This window comes from Apis florea, unplaced genomic scaffold (assembly GCF_048593485.1).
Source record: "Apis florea isolate Af1SG1 unplaced genomic scaffold, ASM4859348v1 contig_3068_pilon, whole genome shotgun sequence".
Classification (NCBI taxonomy): Eukaryota; Metazoa; Arthropoda; class Insecta; order Hymenoptera; family Apidae; genus Apis; species Apis florea.
The window spans coordinates 1,004,850-1,021,260 of NW_028256700.1; the positions used below are offsets into that span (position 1 = coordinate 1,004,850).

General features: G+C 35.4%; 1 protein-coding gene across 1 annotated transcript in view; it reads left to right on the forward strand.

Annotated features, from left to right (window-relative positions):
- Nucleotides 1-16,411, forward strand: part of Hs3st-A (Heparan sulfate 3-O sulfotransferase-A) — a 135,839-nt gene that overhangs the window by 34,041 nt on the left and 85,387 nt on the right. The window lies entirely within an intron of this gene.

Genomic DNA, 16,411 nt, shown 5'->3' on the forward strand with positions numbered 1-16,411 from the left:
TATATATATCATCGATCGAATCACCCGTATATTGGGCCACCGTTTAACAATCCTCCTATCGCTTTTTAATCCAACGATTGCTTAATTACTCGACTCGCGGTCTAATTGAAAGCGCGTAGAGGGGATAAAATTTCCCAGCTGGCCCTTTGCCGACCAAGGATTTCCAGATATTCTCTGTCTCCCTGAATTTCCTCACACACACATATATATATATATTATAGAATATAACATATTATATATACAACACACGTTACAGAATATAAAGTTCACTGAAATTTCATTTATAAATTTATTATCAAACAGCAGTATCCCTGTTTCATAATTGGTATCTATTCGTTTGTTCGATATACGCACTCTTCAAATGTTTCGTAAACGCGCGATTACCTATAATTAAAATACATTCGTTATATAAATCCGCATATTTTATCTATTTCATTGTGTATCACCGCGTAACCAACGCGTCAAAAGTGGTGATAAGTCGAAGCGTTAAAATTAATCGAGCGACATTCCCTTTCTACCTAAATTCTATGCGTGAATATGCAGCGACCGGTCGATTTTAACACTTGTCCGCTGTGGACGACGAGTCTTGGAGCGTGCGGCAAAGGAAATATTCACGTTTAACGTTTGCAACGTTTACGAAAACTGAAGCTTTATTCGAAAATTAACCAGTTTCGTTGAGAGATAAGTTGACTTCTCTTAAAGAGAATTATTTTCCATCGAAACTTCTATCCATCTCCTTTTCCATTGCCTTTTTTTCTTCGATCGGGAAGAAAGTACTTTAAACGAGCCGTGGATAAATATACGATAAATTCACGAGTAGCGATAATCGAGTCTGTCCATAAAAGTGTATTTATGGAGGAGATTGAAAAATCGGGTTTCTTCGGGGATCCTTTTTTATTTTATCTTAGAATATATATTTATAGGCGAGAACGTGGAGCACACTTTGGATGGAATTCGAATGCGCTTGGATCGTTTCGATAATTTTCTCTTTCCTACGAGGAAGGATTTTTCGAAATTTCGATTAAATCGTCTCCCGGAATAATTGGGACGAGAATTCGATCGAGCATTTTCGTGACGATCCAGCCGTCTTCGATACAGGTAGCGAGTTGTATAATCTGTAAATGTCGCTTGCTGAGTGCTTGATGACTGTCCTCGTAGATCTACCGCGATGATCGATCGATTGGTTGGAAAATTTATCTTAATGGATTTGCGAGATGATATATTTTTTTTTTGAGCTCGTTTACACTCGCGTTTGTTACAGCGATATCCAAGAATATCGGTGACGAAACGCAGAATCGGTAGAACTCGAGTCGAATCTTCGTGTTTTGCTACTTTTCGACGAAACATCGCTGAATTATTGCTCTCCAAATAATCCTCGGATGTCATAATTCATTATTGGAAATGTATTTTGAATTATGAATTATATACGAATTTCCAAATTTATTTACACTTCCATATTCGTTACAATAACTCGTTGTTGTTACCGGATTTGAAGTAAGAATTTATCTCAAATTTCGAAACGAAGTATCGATCTCCAAGAAAATGTTAACGAAGCGGAGCCTTTATCTTTTTTTTTTTTTTTTTTTTTTCAACGAGAGATCGCTGTTCACTGAATTATTGCTGGTCGAGTAACGTAATCCTCCATAATTTATTATTAGATTTAAAGAAATGTATTTTGATGCAAGAATATTATTCGAATTCTTCAAATTTATTTAATCAGTTTACGCTTCCATTTATTACAGCGATGTCGTTATTGCAATAAGAAATTGTTACCTCAAATTTCAAAAAACGAAGCATCGATCTTCAAGAATATGTTAACTGGATTATCGGGCGATCCGATCGCCAGGCAACGAATCTTCGAATGTCATAGTTCATCATTAGATTTAAAGCATGAAATCGTGTATTTTGATGCAACAATATCATCATGAATTTTTAAATCTGTCTACACCTCCATCTGTTATGAGTACAACTCGTTGTTACCGGATTTGAAATAAGAAATTGTCTCTCGTCGAACTTCACAAAGTATCCTTCTGAAATTAGAATTGTCACGATCTCCAAGAAAATTGTTAACGAGCCGAATCTTCATCTCTCGTTACTTTTCGACGAAAGATCGCTGAATTATTGCTGGTCGAGTAACGGAAGTCATAATTTATTGTTAGATTAGATTTACATTTAGAGTATTTATTATTATTTCAAAATATATCTTCACGCAAGAATACTATGGGAATTTTTAAATTTATTTAAAGCAAGAATTCCTTCTGAAATTACTTGTCACGATCTCCTCGGAAAAATTGTTAACGCCAGAGAATCGTTCGAATCGATATCGAAATCTTTATCTTTCGCTCTTCGAATAACGAGTCCTCGAAAAAGGCCAACTTCCGGAATTCTTTCCAACCGAGAAAGAGACAGAATCGCAGAAATATCGATCCCACGATTCACCCGTGAATCGAGATCGAGGATATATCGGAAGAAAGCAAGTTCCACGCCGTTTTTCTTTTTGATTTATCGTCCAATTTCCCGATGCGTCTCTCATTTGATTAAACGCCACCCACGAATATCCTCCTCTTCCTTTTCCACCTCGCCTCTCCGCGCATCGTTAAACTTATTCACTTTAAGAAACCACCTGGACAGAGTTAAATGGCTACGTTATCATTAATTATGTCATATATTTTTTACCTGTATTAACTGCTGCCTCTTTAGAGATGGCCGATCTCTGGAGATCGGTTGGGACGAAATACAATTTATATCGCTTTATTTAATCATCATTTGTAAAGAGACTCTTGCATATTCGAATTTAATGCAAGAAATAGAATAATATCTTGAATAAGTATCATAGCCATTTAATATGATATATATATATATATATATATATAAGCTCGTGCATCTACATCTAATCCAACAGTGAACATATGATGAGCTCAAATCTAAAAATCCAATTCCTAATATTGCATAAATTATTCCTAAATTACCAAAAATTACCAAAATCCTGGTAAAATTAAAGTATAAACTTCTGGATGACCAAAAAATGATGTATTGAAATTATTCCTAAATTACCAAAAATTTCTTTTTTCCCTCTTTTTCAAATTTATTAATTTCTAATTTGAGAAATTAGAGAGAAATTAGACCAAATCCTGGTAAAATTAAAGTATAAACTTCTGGATGACCAAAAAATGGAAATAAATGTTGACAAGGAATAGGTAGGGTCTGCTCCTCCTATTGGATCAAAAAATGATGTATTGAAATTATTCCTAAATTACCAAAAATTTCTTTTTTCCCTCTTTTTCAAATTTATTAATTTCTAATTTGAGAAATTAGACCAGATCCTGGTAAAATTAAAGTATAAACTTCTGGATGATCAAAAAATGATGTATTAAAATTATTCCTAAATTACCAAAAATTTCTTTTTTCCCTCTTTTTCAAATTTATTACAATTTGAGAATTTAGACCAGATCCTGGTAAAATTAAAGTATAAACTTCTGGATGATCAAAAAATGATGTATTGAAATTATTCCTAAATTACCAAAAATTTCTTTTTTCCCTCTTTTTCAAATTTATTAATTTCTAATTTGAGAAATTAGACCAGATCCTGGTAAAATTAAAGTATAAACTTCTGGATGATCAAAAAATGATGTATTGAAATTATTCCTAAATTACCAAAAATTTCTTTTTTCCCTCTTTTTCAAATTTATTAATTTCTAATTTGAGAAATTAGACCAGATCCTGGTAAAATTAAAGTATAAACTTCTGGATGATCAAAAAATGATGTATTGAAATTATTCCTAAATTACCAAAAATTTCTTTTTTCCCTCTTTTTCAAATTTATTACAATTTGAGAATTTAGACCAGATCCTGGTAAAATTAAAATATAAACTTCTGGATGACCAAAAAATGATGTATTGAAATTATTCCTAAATTACCAAAAATTTCTTTTTTCTCTCTTTTTCAAATTTATTAATTTCTAATTTGAGAAATTAGACCAGATCCTGGTAAAATTAAAGTATAAACTTCTGGATGATCAAAAAATGATGTATTAAAATTATTCCTAAATTACCAAAAATTTCTTTTTTCCCTCTTTTTCAAATTTATTACAATTTGAGAATTTAGACCAGATCCTGGTAAAATTAAAGTATAAACTTCTGGATGATCAAAAAATGATGTATTGAAATTATTCCTAAATTACCAAAAATTTCTTTTTTCCCTCTTTTTCAAATTTATTAATTTCTAATTTGAGAAATTAGACCAGATCCTGGTAAAATTAAAGTATAAACTTCTGGATGATCAAAAAATGATGTATTGAAATTATTCCTAAATTACCAAAAATTTCTTTTTTCCCTCTTTTTCAAATTTATTAATTTCTAATTTGAGAAATTAGACCAGATCCTGGTAAAATTAAAGTATAAACTTCTGGATGATCAAAAAATGATGTATTGAAATTATTCCTAAATTACCAAAAATTTCTTTTTTCCCTCTTTTTCAAATTTATTACAATTTGAGAATTTAGACCAGATCCTGGTAAAATTAAAATATAAACTTCTGGATGACCAAAAAATGATGTATTGAAATTATTCCTAAATTACCAAAAATTTCTTTTTTCTCTCTTTTTCAAATTTATTAATTTCTAATTTGAGAAATTAGACCAGATCCTGGTAAAATTAAAGTATAAACTTCTGGATGATCAAAAAATGATGTATTGAAATTATTCCTAAATTACCAAAAATTTCTTTTTTCCCTCTTTTTCAAATTTATTAATTTCTAATTTGAGAAATTAGAGAGAAATTAGATCAAATCCTGGTAAAATTAAAGTATAAACTTCTGGATGACCAAAAAATGATATATTAAAATTTCGATCAAATAAATATAATGTAGTAATTGCTCCAGCAAGAACTGGTAATAAGTAAAATAGCTGTAATAAATACTGATCATGGAAATATATATATAAAGAAAGGAGAAGAAGAAGAAGAAAGAAAAGTTTGCTTATTCGTCTGGCAAACTTCATCATCAATTTCGAAGAAGCGAAATGCTTGGAAAAAAGAAGGGGAACAGGTGAAAAAATTGAAATATATATATATATATCAGTTTGTCGAAAGCAATTGTTACTCGAATTTCTGAATTTTATTTCACAGTCCCAACTGACGATACTCAGATTTTTAGTTTAGATTATGCTGCACGTCGAAAAGCCACTCGAGAATCTCATCCCCCGAACGATTTTTTCTTCGATTCTCGATTCCTTGCGGCACGAAAGATCCGATATTTCCGGAGATGAAGTTTCTTCTTTTCTTTTTTTCCAACAAAATGTCCACGTTCGAATCGAACGTGGATAGCATTATGAAATACGGTGGAAAGTGTATTATTCTCTTATTTCCCCGGATATCGAGCCGCGGAAGCTTTCGGAAAAATATTTGGATCGCAGAGAGACGCGCTTTGAAATATCGCCCTTTTCAAATTTTTCACGCGCGACCAATTCTGCGTCGTCTGTTCTTTTTTCTTAAACATTTCCTTCGAAATTGATGATGAAGTTTGCCGGGCCAGTAGGCTTTTCTTTCTTCTTCTTCTTCTTCTTCTTCCTTTTTTATTGCAACGGAACGATCGTTTCGAATTATTCGAGCCTTCGATTATCCGAAATTTCTCGCAAAGAATAAACAAGTTGAGGGAGTGGATGGTTCGTCGACGCAGGGTTTAACTGGTCCCATTTGAGAAAATTGACGTACTGGTTGAAAACTGGTGGAAAGTTCGATTGGCTCGACTTACTTTCCACGCGCCCTTCCCCCGCTCGATCCCCTCCACTCTTCCAATATTTCTCCCTTCCGGTCGAGGCGTCGCAGACGATCATATCGATATCCATGTTTCGCGTTCAATGAATTACGATCCTTAGATTAGAATGTCGAGACGAAATCGCCCGAAATTACGAGAGACGGGTCGAGCTCTCCTCCATCCAGTTCCTCCAATTTCCCGCGATGATGAACGAGAATCTAGAGATGTGTCTGCGTGTGTTGCCCCCCCCCCCCCCCTTCTGTGTGTGTGTTCGCGCGCGCGCGCGCGTTCGCGTGTGTGTTCGTGTGTGTGTGTGTGTGTGTGTGTGTGTGTGTGTGTGTGTGTGTGTGTGTGTGTGTGTGTGTGTGTGTGTGTGTGCGTGTGTGTGTGTGTGTGTCGTGTCGTGTGTGTGTGTGTTCGTGTGTGTGTGTCGTGTGTGTGTGTGTGCGTGTGTGTGTGTGCGTGTGTGCGTGTGTGTGTGTGTCGTGTGTGTGTGTGTGTGTGTGTGTGCGTGTGTGCGTGTGTGCGTGTGCGCGCGCGCGCGCGTGTGTGTGTGTGTGTGTGTGTGTGTGTGTGAGACTTTGTTTTATGCGAAGAAAGGTTTTAAAGGTGAAGCTGGATCATCGGAACGAAAACGTGGAAATTTGTCGAATTTCAAGCATCACTGTCACCAATCGCTACCCAGTCTCGAATTCTCGAAAATTATCTGTGCGCTACTATCGTCAAGCTACTTCGTTCTACGGTGGTTCTATTTGTGTAACGGTGGGTGCATGGTCGATCAGATAATTTCGGGTGATTTTGGAGCTATTGGAGCATCGTGTCTCACGATGATGTGATCCGTTTATTTGCACGAGTGTGTGGACAGTGACACAAGTGCGAAAAGATTTCATCTGTTCGAGTTTTAGTAATTCTCGTCGTTTTCCAATCAAATATCGGAAGGATATTGTGCACACGTGTACGTCTATTTATTTACATTTGACACGAGTGACAAGATTTCTTCATCCGTTCAAATAAGCGAAACTATTCGCTTATTCTCGTCGTTTTTCAATATTCCGATATTTAAAGATATTGTACACGTGTCTGTTCGTTTGTATTTACTCGCATGAATGGTGCGTGACAAATTCAAAAAGATTTCTTCGTCCGTTGGATCAAGTAGAAGCGAAAAAGATTTATTAGAAACTAAAGATATTATAATTTACTACCATTTACTATCGTCATTATACGCACGTGTATATTTATTTATTTACACCTTACGTGAATGGCAATGACAAATTCAAAAACATGATTTCCTCATTCAAACAGAAACGAAGTATTCTCCGATTCTCGCCGTTTCTCAATCAAATATCGAAGGATATTGTGCACACGTGTACGTCTATTTATTTACATTTCACGCGAGTGACAAGTGCAAAAAGATTTCTCCATTTGTATTCTCGTCGTTTTCCAATCAATATCGAAGAACGTCATACATATATAACTCTTTATTCACATTTCACACGAGTGCAAAAAGATTTCTTCATCCGTTGGATCAAGTAGAAACGAAGATTTATTAGAAGTAAAGATATTATAATTATTCATTTACTATCGTCACGTTACACACGCGTGTTATGTTTATTTATTTACACGAATAGCAATGACTAAATTCAAAAAGATCTCTTCATCCGTTCGATCGCTTATTCTCCTCGTTTTCCAATCGAATATCGAAGGATATTGTGCACACGTGTACGTCTATTTATTTACATTTCACGCGAGTGACAAAAGATTTCTCCATTTGTACTCCCTGATTCTCATCGTTTCCCAATCAAATGTCGAACAATATTATACACGTCTATTTATTTATACTTCGCACGAATACCAGTGACAAATTCAAAAAGATGTCTTCATCCGTTCGATCGGTTATCAAATATCGAATGGTACGCGCTAATAAACCGTGGAAACGCTCGTGTACAATTTCATCGCGTCCACGCGCGATCGACGATTCGCGGATCGATAAAACTGGCGGCGAGCGCGACAGCGGAGGGGCGGCGAAGATTTTATTACGGCGCGTTACGATCGAAATGTCGCCACGAGGCCTCGGCCAAGGTCGGATTATTCGACGGCCTGTAAACGGCTTATTGGATAAGCATCGCGATCGTAAACTCGTTTCGACCGCTCACACGCCGTTTAATATTCGATACGCCGCCGAGTTAATGCGAGTCGATATCTTTAACCTTCGAATATCGTCCAACCATCGTTCAAAAGATTCACACGGATCCAAGCTCCTTCGATCGAACTCTCGGATAGCTCATTCACGTTAAAAATTCGGGACATCGACACGGTGTAAAAATTTGTTTGGAGTAAGGATAGTTTAATTTGTAAATGTACCACCTCGTATTAGTTCTCGAGCATTTTTTTAAAAGAGAATTAAACACGTATTCAAAGCGTTTTGCAGTTTTATCGAATCAATCAAATAAGTTTTCGATAAAATTTTACAAAGTTATTCGTTTATGGCAGCGTCTGGTTTTTCTTCATTCTTGTGAAGTGAAACCTGACACAATTCATATATATATATATCTTGTTTTTCTCTTCGAGCTTATCTGCATAAATTTCCTCACGGATTTCCGCATCTTCCAAAAAGAAAACTCTTTCGTTCTTTTGCCACTTTCACGAAAAAATACTACTTGAAAAGCAAAATTGCATTCAACGGATAATTCTACGACTTAATGGTAACAAGAAAAAGGTGTAGTGATAAAAATTCAAATCTACGTCAAGAGTTGAGATAAATAATTGTTGCTACAGACAGTTTCCAAGATATTTCAGCTTTATCGATAAATGAGAATAAAGTGAAACAGTGTAAAAGCCACGATATCCAAAAATTTGGGGCCGGCCCCAATTTTCCCATTCAGCCAAAAGATTTAAAGGGAAAAAGTATCGAATAATTATTTCATCTCTGCCGGTTTTTTCTTTCTCTATTTGTAACAGCTAGGCTCTAACATGGAATAACACAGAAAGAGATCCGCCGTTTATCTCGATACTCACGCTTCGTTTGCATCCGCCATTTTGTTTCGCGATCCGCCGAAAGATCACGTGACCGACCGAGTCGTGGATCGAGGCGAAGACACCGCTTTGATATCGCGGCCGATCAACGAAGCTTTGACTCCCAAGCGTACGAGGCATCGAGAGAGATGCCGTGTGTGCACCGACCAAGTTAATGCGGACACGGCCAGTTTGAGTAACGACCCGATTTCACGGATTAATCGTCGAATAAGCGGCTCGTTCGCTCATAACTCGATAGCGGTGCCTATCCAATGAAATCGGGTGTTTTTTCTCTCTCTCAAGAGATTGGACAGTGAAGAGGAGAAGAGAGACTTGATTTTCTTCTTTTTCTGGACAATAGTAGATGCAAGATGTTTTCAGGAAGGTTGATCAAAAATTTTTCGATCGAGGATCGAAAGGATTGATTGGGAATTTTCTATAGGAGATAAACATCGAAACTTTGAATTCGTTCGAAAATTTAAATGATGGGTGTTTGTACATCTTTGGACAAAAGATAATAGTAGAGTTTCGTCATGCGGTTAGAAAATTTATTTGCAAACGGGAGTAGGGTAGATATAATTTTGGAATAAAAACGATGGAACGATCTCGTACTTTGAGAAATTGTTGCTCCACGAAGAAGGAAACCGACCGAAACGACGTTAACCACGATGAGACATTTAATCGCGATGTTGGCAAGAAAAAATTTAATGAGCGTAATTTAGATAAGCAAGTTGGAACGTAAAACGTAGACTCTTACGAATGATCGACTTTTAACGTATAGCATGACTTATAACATTTCGTTTCAGTTCGTGTATTGAACGAATGTAGCTATTATAATTAATGGTTGCCAATTTTTTCGAGCGAATTAAACTCGAGCTCGGGAGAAACAAAGTTGGAGACTATTGAATGTTATACGGACGACGAAAAAATTATTTAATTTTTCTTCATTTTTCTCGATGACCAATATTTAATATTCGTGCGTTAATAATATATTTCGTTAGCATCCTCATACTTTTTCGAATGAATTAAACTGAAACTTGAGAGAGACAAAGTGATTTTTATATATATAAGAGACTATCGAATGTTATACGAAAAAATTATTTAATTTTTCTTCACCTTTCTCCATCGCCAATATTTAATATTCATAAACGTTCCGCTACTTTTTCGAACGTGTTAAAACCTGTGAGAGAGTTCGAACATTATCATAAGGACGACGAAAAAGTCGTTTACATTTTCTTCACTTATCTCCACGATCAACATTTAACGATACATCTCGTAAACTTTTTGATGCTTTTTCGAACATTATCATACAGACGAGGAAAAAAAATTGTCCAATTTTTCTTCATTTATCTGCACGATCTTTTCGAACGAATTGAAACTTGTTCGAACATTATTAGAATTACGAAAAAATTTATATTTTCTTCATTTATCTCGATGACCAATATTTAATACTCGTGCGTTAACGATACATCACACGAAAAAAAAAAATCGTTCAATATTTCACTCCAATATTTAACATTCATGCGTGAACATCTCGTGTATAAATGTTGATCGATACTTTTTCGAGCGAATTTTCTTCGTTATTCTCCGAATGCCCCATTTGATTTAATTAAGACAGATAAACAGGCGAGCTTCTTTCGGGATAAGGTAAACAAGTTTCGGCGAAATCGATAGGGTGTAACGTGTTAATTGTCGATCGACCGAAGTTTCGCATCTGGGTCAATTGGCAACGCTCGGCCAAGTCCGTGTATTCGCTTTTCGCGCATCATCCTTACCTCCTCCACCCGATTTCACTTTATACGTTCCATTCCCGCCAAATATCGTAAATTTTAACGAGAATCTTGCAGCATACCTCTCATCATTAATCTTATTTTTAATCCTGCATCTTACAGATTCTTTTAACGCGGGTGAGGAAAAATCAATGGAATGTTATTATATATATATATATTTTATATATCCGACTAATTTTAGGGAGAGAGAGAAATTTTCAAGCGTGTTTCGAAACTTGAGTTTCGTCGATGTATATGTAATATATATATATATAGAGTAATTCATGGTATCACAGCACGTCGAGCAAAGTTGAAGCGAAACTACGGTTGGCTCGTTTCAAAATGTACTACTACGTGTCCTACAGCGAAATAAATAACCCCCTACTGTATCATGTATGGCCGTTAACCTCCTTGCGATGAAATACACGTATGTACGTGCGCATTCGTTCCTTTCACGGTGACTGGCAGACACGCACGATTTTCAAAACTTGATGGTTCAATTTTTCAAAAGGGCGAACGAGTTTGGAACTTACTTGTGTTTCGTTTGTCTTTTTCCAGTTTGTATATATTTGTGCGGAAGTTTAACCGATAATTTCGTTGATTCGCGAATGAACATCTTAAGAATAGAATTTGAAAGATTACGAATGGTGCGACGAAACAGATTAATCATCAGTTTGACATCATCGAGAGAAGTGGGTAGTCGATAAATTAAATATAGGCAATTTAGTTCAAATCGATCGTATCGATAATTTGGTTAATTGAAGAGACGTTGGATGGAAATTTAGAAGGGCAAAAATTCCAAGAATAAATTTGAAAACCGTCGAAACTATGAATAAATGGTACAATAATATAGATTAATCATTTAACACTATCAAAGAGTCAGTTATGTTAAGAAAGAATGGAAATTTAGAAGGGCAAAAATTGTAAGAATAAAATAATCGTTTGAGATCCATCAAAGAGTTTATGCTGAGAAAAGATATTCGAAAATTAAAGTCACATCAGATTCGATTTAAGTTTTAATCACACCGATAACTTCGTTAATTCGCATTGGAGAGATGTTGGATAGAAATTTAGAAATGCAAACATCCCGAGAATAAATTTGAAAAACTAATCATTTGACATTGTCAGAGAATTTATGTTATATTTAAATATTAGAGACACGTCGGATTTTAAATTTTAATTGTACCGATAAATTGGATAGAAACATTGCACGTAAACCCACAATGCTTTCACCATTAAAATTCCCTCGCGCAAAACCGAACAACTCGCCACCACCAACGTTACAATTTCCCAATTTCCTCTTACAACTGCATTCCCTTACAAGATGGATCTAGGAAGAGTAGTCGGTTCAACACGTGTCCCTCGAATGGAATTTCCGAGGGGATACGAAATTCCGTTGCTCGAAGAACGAGAAGAAAAAGAAGAAGAAGAAGATGCATAATAATCGTTGAAGCAGAGGATTCGAATGGTTTCACGACGGAAACGCCATCTAGCGACACGTCCGTCGCGACCAACCGAAATTACGGGCTCGAACGTCAGAAATAACATGTATTATCGCCTCCTCTATCTCCACTTGGAATCCGCTCAACCTCCGTGCACGTACGATCGCAACGCCGCAGTTTCTAACGCGTTAGAATCCAACGAAATTTTCGAGAATTACTTCCAGCAATTACTCGTTCGTTTATAGCTGTTGATAATCCGCTTTTACGTATATAATCCCGTTACGATATATTTGTACACGAACGATTAAAATAATCGAAGTAACGTAAGACAAGTAAATTATACACTTAACCGTTATTCGCCGATTGTAACGCTGAAATGAAAAAAATGGACGAGAAGCGACGAAATAATCTTATCTTTTCTTTCCGATTCGATATCCCTGGATAATCCATTAGGTCCATTCGGTTAGATGTGTCGTGTTATTTATAGACGCGTATTTTGATATATTGATCGTTAATTCTATTGGATAATGTTGTCATCACTGTTAAATTAATAGGTTTATCAGAGAAATAAATAGGCGGGTATCGTCGACATCGGGCCAAATTTAAACGGGGAAGCTATCGATATCAACGAATTCTATTAATTTATGTATTAACGTTAATAACGTCGACGCGTGACACCACAGCCGCGATTCAATTAAACCGTCGTCGTCGCTTCGATCGAGTTTCCCGATAATAATCACGCACGAAGGTTAGGAGGAGGAGATGCAGAGAAGGGAAGACGGGAAAGTATAAGACCGACCCCGATCCAATTCCCGAGAATTTAGTTTGTATCATCGTTTGTATATCTCCATCTCTTGTGAACGTTGCGTCGGGGTTAGTTCCGATGGCCTTGATCCGATGTCATCTTCCCATTCCGACCATGTTGGCAAACGCTATTACGCGATATCGCGCCGGCTGTGAATCGTGGGTCGATTCAATTAACCGAAGAACTTGTGCATTCCCAAGTTTCGCAAGCAAGGTCGCTCGCCAATTCGTTCGAAAAGATTTCCATTCCATTTCGCTTCCTCTCTCTCGCACATACGTTTCCATTTCCAACAACGATTTCTCGCCCCGAACGCGAAACCGATCTTTTCTTTCACTTTCACTTTCACTTTCACTTTTATTTCGCCGGGTAGAGCGTAGATTTCAATCGCAATTCGCCGGATGGAAATTTTTACGGAAACTTTCGATTCGATTAGGTTAGGTTAACTACATATGTTCCACGTGCTCGCCGCATTCCTGTCAACAGATTAAATAAATAAAGTTTGAAATGAATCTGGGAAGTGGAATCTAGGAGGAGGAGGAGGAGGAGGGAGGAGAGATCGTTGCACATCTTTTGAAATTCGAAACGCGAGGGATTTGCGGGATAAAATACGACGCGCGATCGTGCGAAGGATCGCCGCAGGCGCCACTTTTCGAGAAGCTCTCTCTCGTCACGGTGGCACCACAGTCGCCACATTTCTTCCCTCTTCTTTTATTTATCGCGATTTCTCCTTCTCCTTGGGGAAAAATTACGTACCTCGCGTCGTTTCGCTCGTGTTTTTTAGTTGGAATATGACACGCCGTGGCGTGACTCGACGTAGGAATAAATCGCCACTGTCGAATCCACGTTTCTCGCGTGTTCACGACGCGAAAAGAAAAAAAGTTTCGATTAATAATAACGAGAAATAAAATTCCTGTGGATTCCTCCTTTCGACTCGAATAATATTCGTTCCTCTTTTTGTTTCTTCTTCTTCTTCTTCTTCATTCGTTCCTTTTATCACAGATCGATCCAAGTATTTGTATTTCCTCTGCACACTCTTTAACCGGAACCAAAGGATTTCTATCGTTCCCCAGAAGAACTTTATAATCCCCAGAGTTAGAGAAAGAGCCGGGGATTATTTTCATTCGTGCTTCAACGCGCTTTTTCTTCTTCTTCTTCTCTTTTTCTTTTTTCTTTTCTTTTCTTTTTTTTTTCCGTTTCAAAAGTCCTTTTTAAAAGGATATTCTCCCTCCGTGGAAGAGGCTATTCCCCTATCGTTACCCACACAGGATCCATTCCAGCCGAGATAAATCGGGCTGAGTTATACGGTGGCCCGAGTTTTACCACGATAAATTTCGACGATTAAGAGTTATCGGGAAAATTAACATTTTCGAATCTTCTTCGGAAATTAGATAGGGGAATTTTTATAAAAAAGTTGGCCGAATTTCATTAACGATCGCCAGAATTAATTCGGCCGCTCGCGAAACGCGATGGAAACGTGGAATTTAAACGTGGGCCTGCTAGCTAACTGGACAAAATTATTATTTCTTTTTCTTTTTTTCTTCCGGTTTTCAGCTCGTACGAGGAGATTTAATTTTTAGAGAACGAAGAACCGCTTTTTTTTTATCTTAAATTTATCATTTCGTTAAAAATGTATATACGATATAAAAATATATATAAAATTATCTGTGATTCGAATCTTTTCAAGTAACCGCGCGAAATATCTGGCAGGCTGATATCTTTAACTTAGAAAAAGCGCTTCGAATTTGACAAACGATAAACCTCGAGAATATTATAATATAAATTAGCTTAAAATTATCCATAAATGGCTAGATAAAAGAATCCGTTCTCTTGTGCCTATATGTATCACGGATAGCCGATTAAAATTAATTTTAATATAGTGTTGCAAAGTTTTGGGAATCAAATATGGCGGTAAAAAAAAAAAAAATAAGTTTCGACTATTATCACCTGAAACATCGACAAATCGTGTGCATTTCTAATACGAATTAATTTAGAAAAAAAACTTACCGATTTAATTCTGATAACGATTTAAATTAAAATAGATATTTCGGCTTCTTAATTATTGAAATGTGACCGATTATCGATTAATTCGTACTATTTTGTTCAATCTGTAAACGTTTAAAACGTTTGCGGATTGAAAATTTTAATACGTTGAATTATTTTAATACGAACCAATTATTTTCTATACATTCGACAATTAATTTTGTTATACGTCATGCATTATTCGAACCACTGTGCTTCGTAGTCGTTGGAATTTTAAACGGAAATTTGTCAATTCAGTCAAATAAAAATAAACTATCAGATAATTGTTTCTTAAAAATGGAAATCGAGCAAATTGAAAATAATATATTTTCGAGTAATTAGAGAGAAAGAACCGGGAGAGGAGAGGAGGCGAAGGGACGATCGATAATTTGAATATTTCCGTTTGTTGTGCTGCTCGAACGATTACGAATCGGATCTGGGAACGATGATTTACGCATCGATCCTTTGTATTAATATTTTCATTAACGAAAAGTGAAGATTAATTAGAAGCGTGGCCGATTCATCAATGTTTCCAAATATACGGCATTCAAGCGTCGCGTCTCGCGTTTTGCACTCGATCAATCTTCATTAATTATGCCATCAGTTTACATCGTCGGTTACGTTACGTATCGTATTAGCTTATGAATAATTAACCTCCCGTTGAATGTATCTTTACTTTCCAACTAATCGCCCTTCCAAAAAAAGAATATATGTTGTAAAATTACGAACGATCAACAGATTAGTACGATTAGTATGATCCGTGCAACGATGACAGAATCATGAAAGCGGTCCACATTTTTTTCTCCTCCCATATATATATATATATATATATATATATAAATAATTATATTTTTTATAAAATTTTATCAGATTTTATGGCTCGTTCTTTAGCTTGTTCTTTTTTAAAACTAATTTTTGAAGGTAATTCAAAGAATTATCCAAAGTCAATAAAATGTATATATAATAAGAATATATATATATTCAGAATTTCTTTAAAAACTAATTTTAAAATATTTATTTCTAATTTTCAGATTTTATTGCTTATTCAGAATTTTCATTAAAACTAATTTCTAATATAATCATTCGTGACAATTGTCAAAATCATTGAAAATAATTCAAGATTATCCAGGTTTAATAAAATATTTATTTCTAATTTTCAGATTTTATTGCTTATTCAGAATTTTCATTAAAACTAATTTCTAATATAATCATTCGTGACAATTGTCAAAATCATTGAAAATAATTCAAGATTATCCAGGTTTAATAAAAAACTATTTATTTCTAATTTTCAGATTTTATTGCTTATTCAGAATTTCTTTAAAACTAATTTCTATTTCTTACTAATCATTCATGACAATGTCAAGATTCTTGAAGATAATTCAAAATTACCCAGGTTCAATAAAAAACTATTTATTTCTAATTTTCAGATTTTATTGCTTATTCAGAGTTTCTTTAAAACTAATTTCTAATATAATCATTCGTGACAATTGTCAAGATTCTTGAAGATAATTCAAAATTACCCAGGTTCAATAAAATATTTATTTCTAATTTTCAGATTTTATTGCTTATTATATTATTGCTAACATAATCATTCGTGACAATTGTCAAAATCA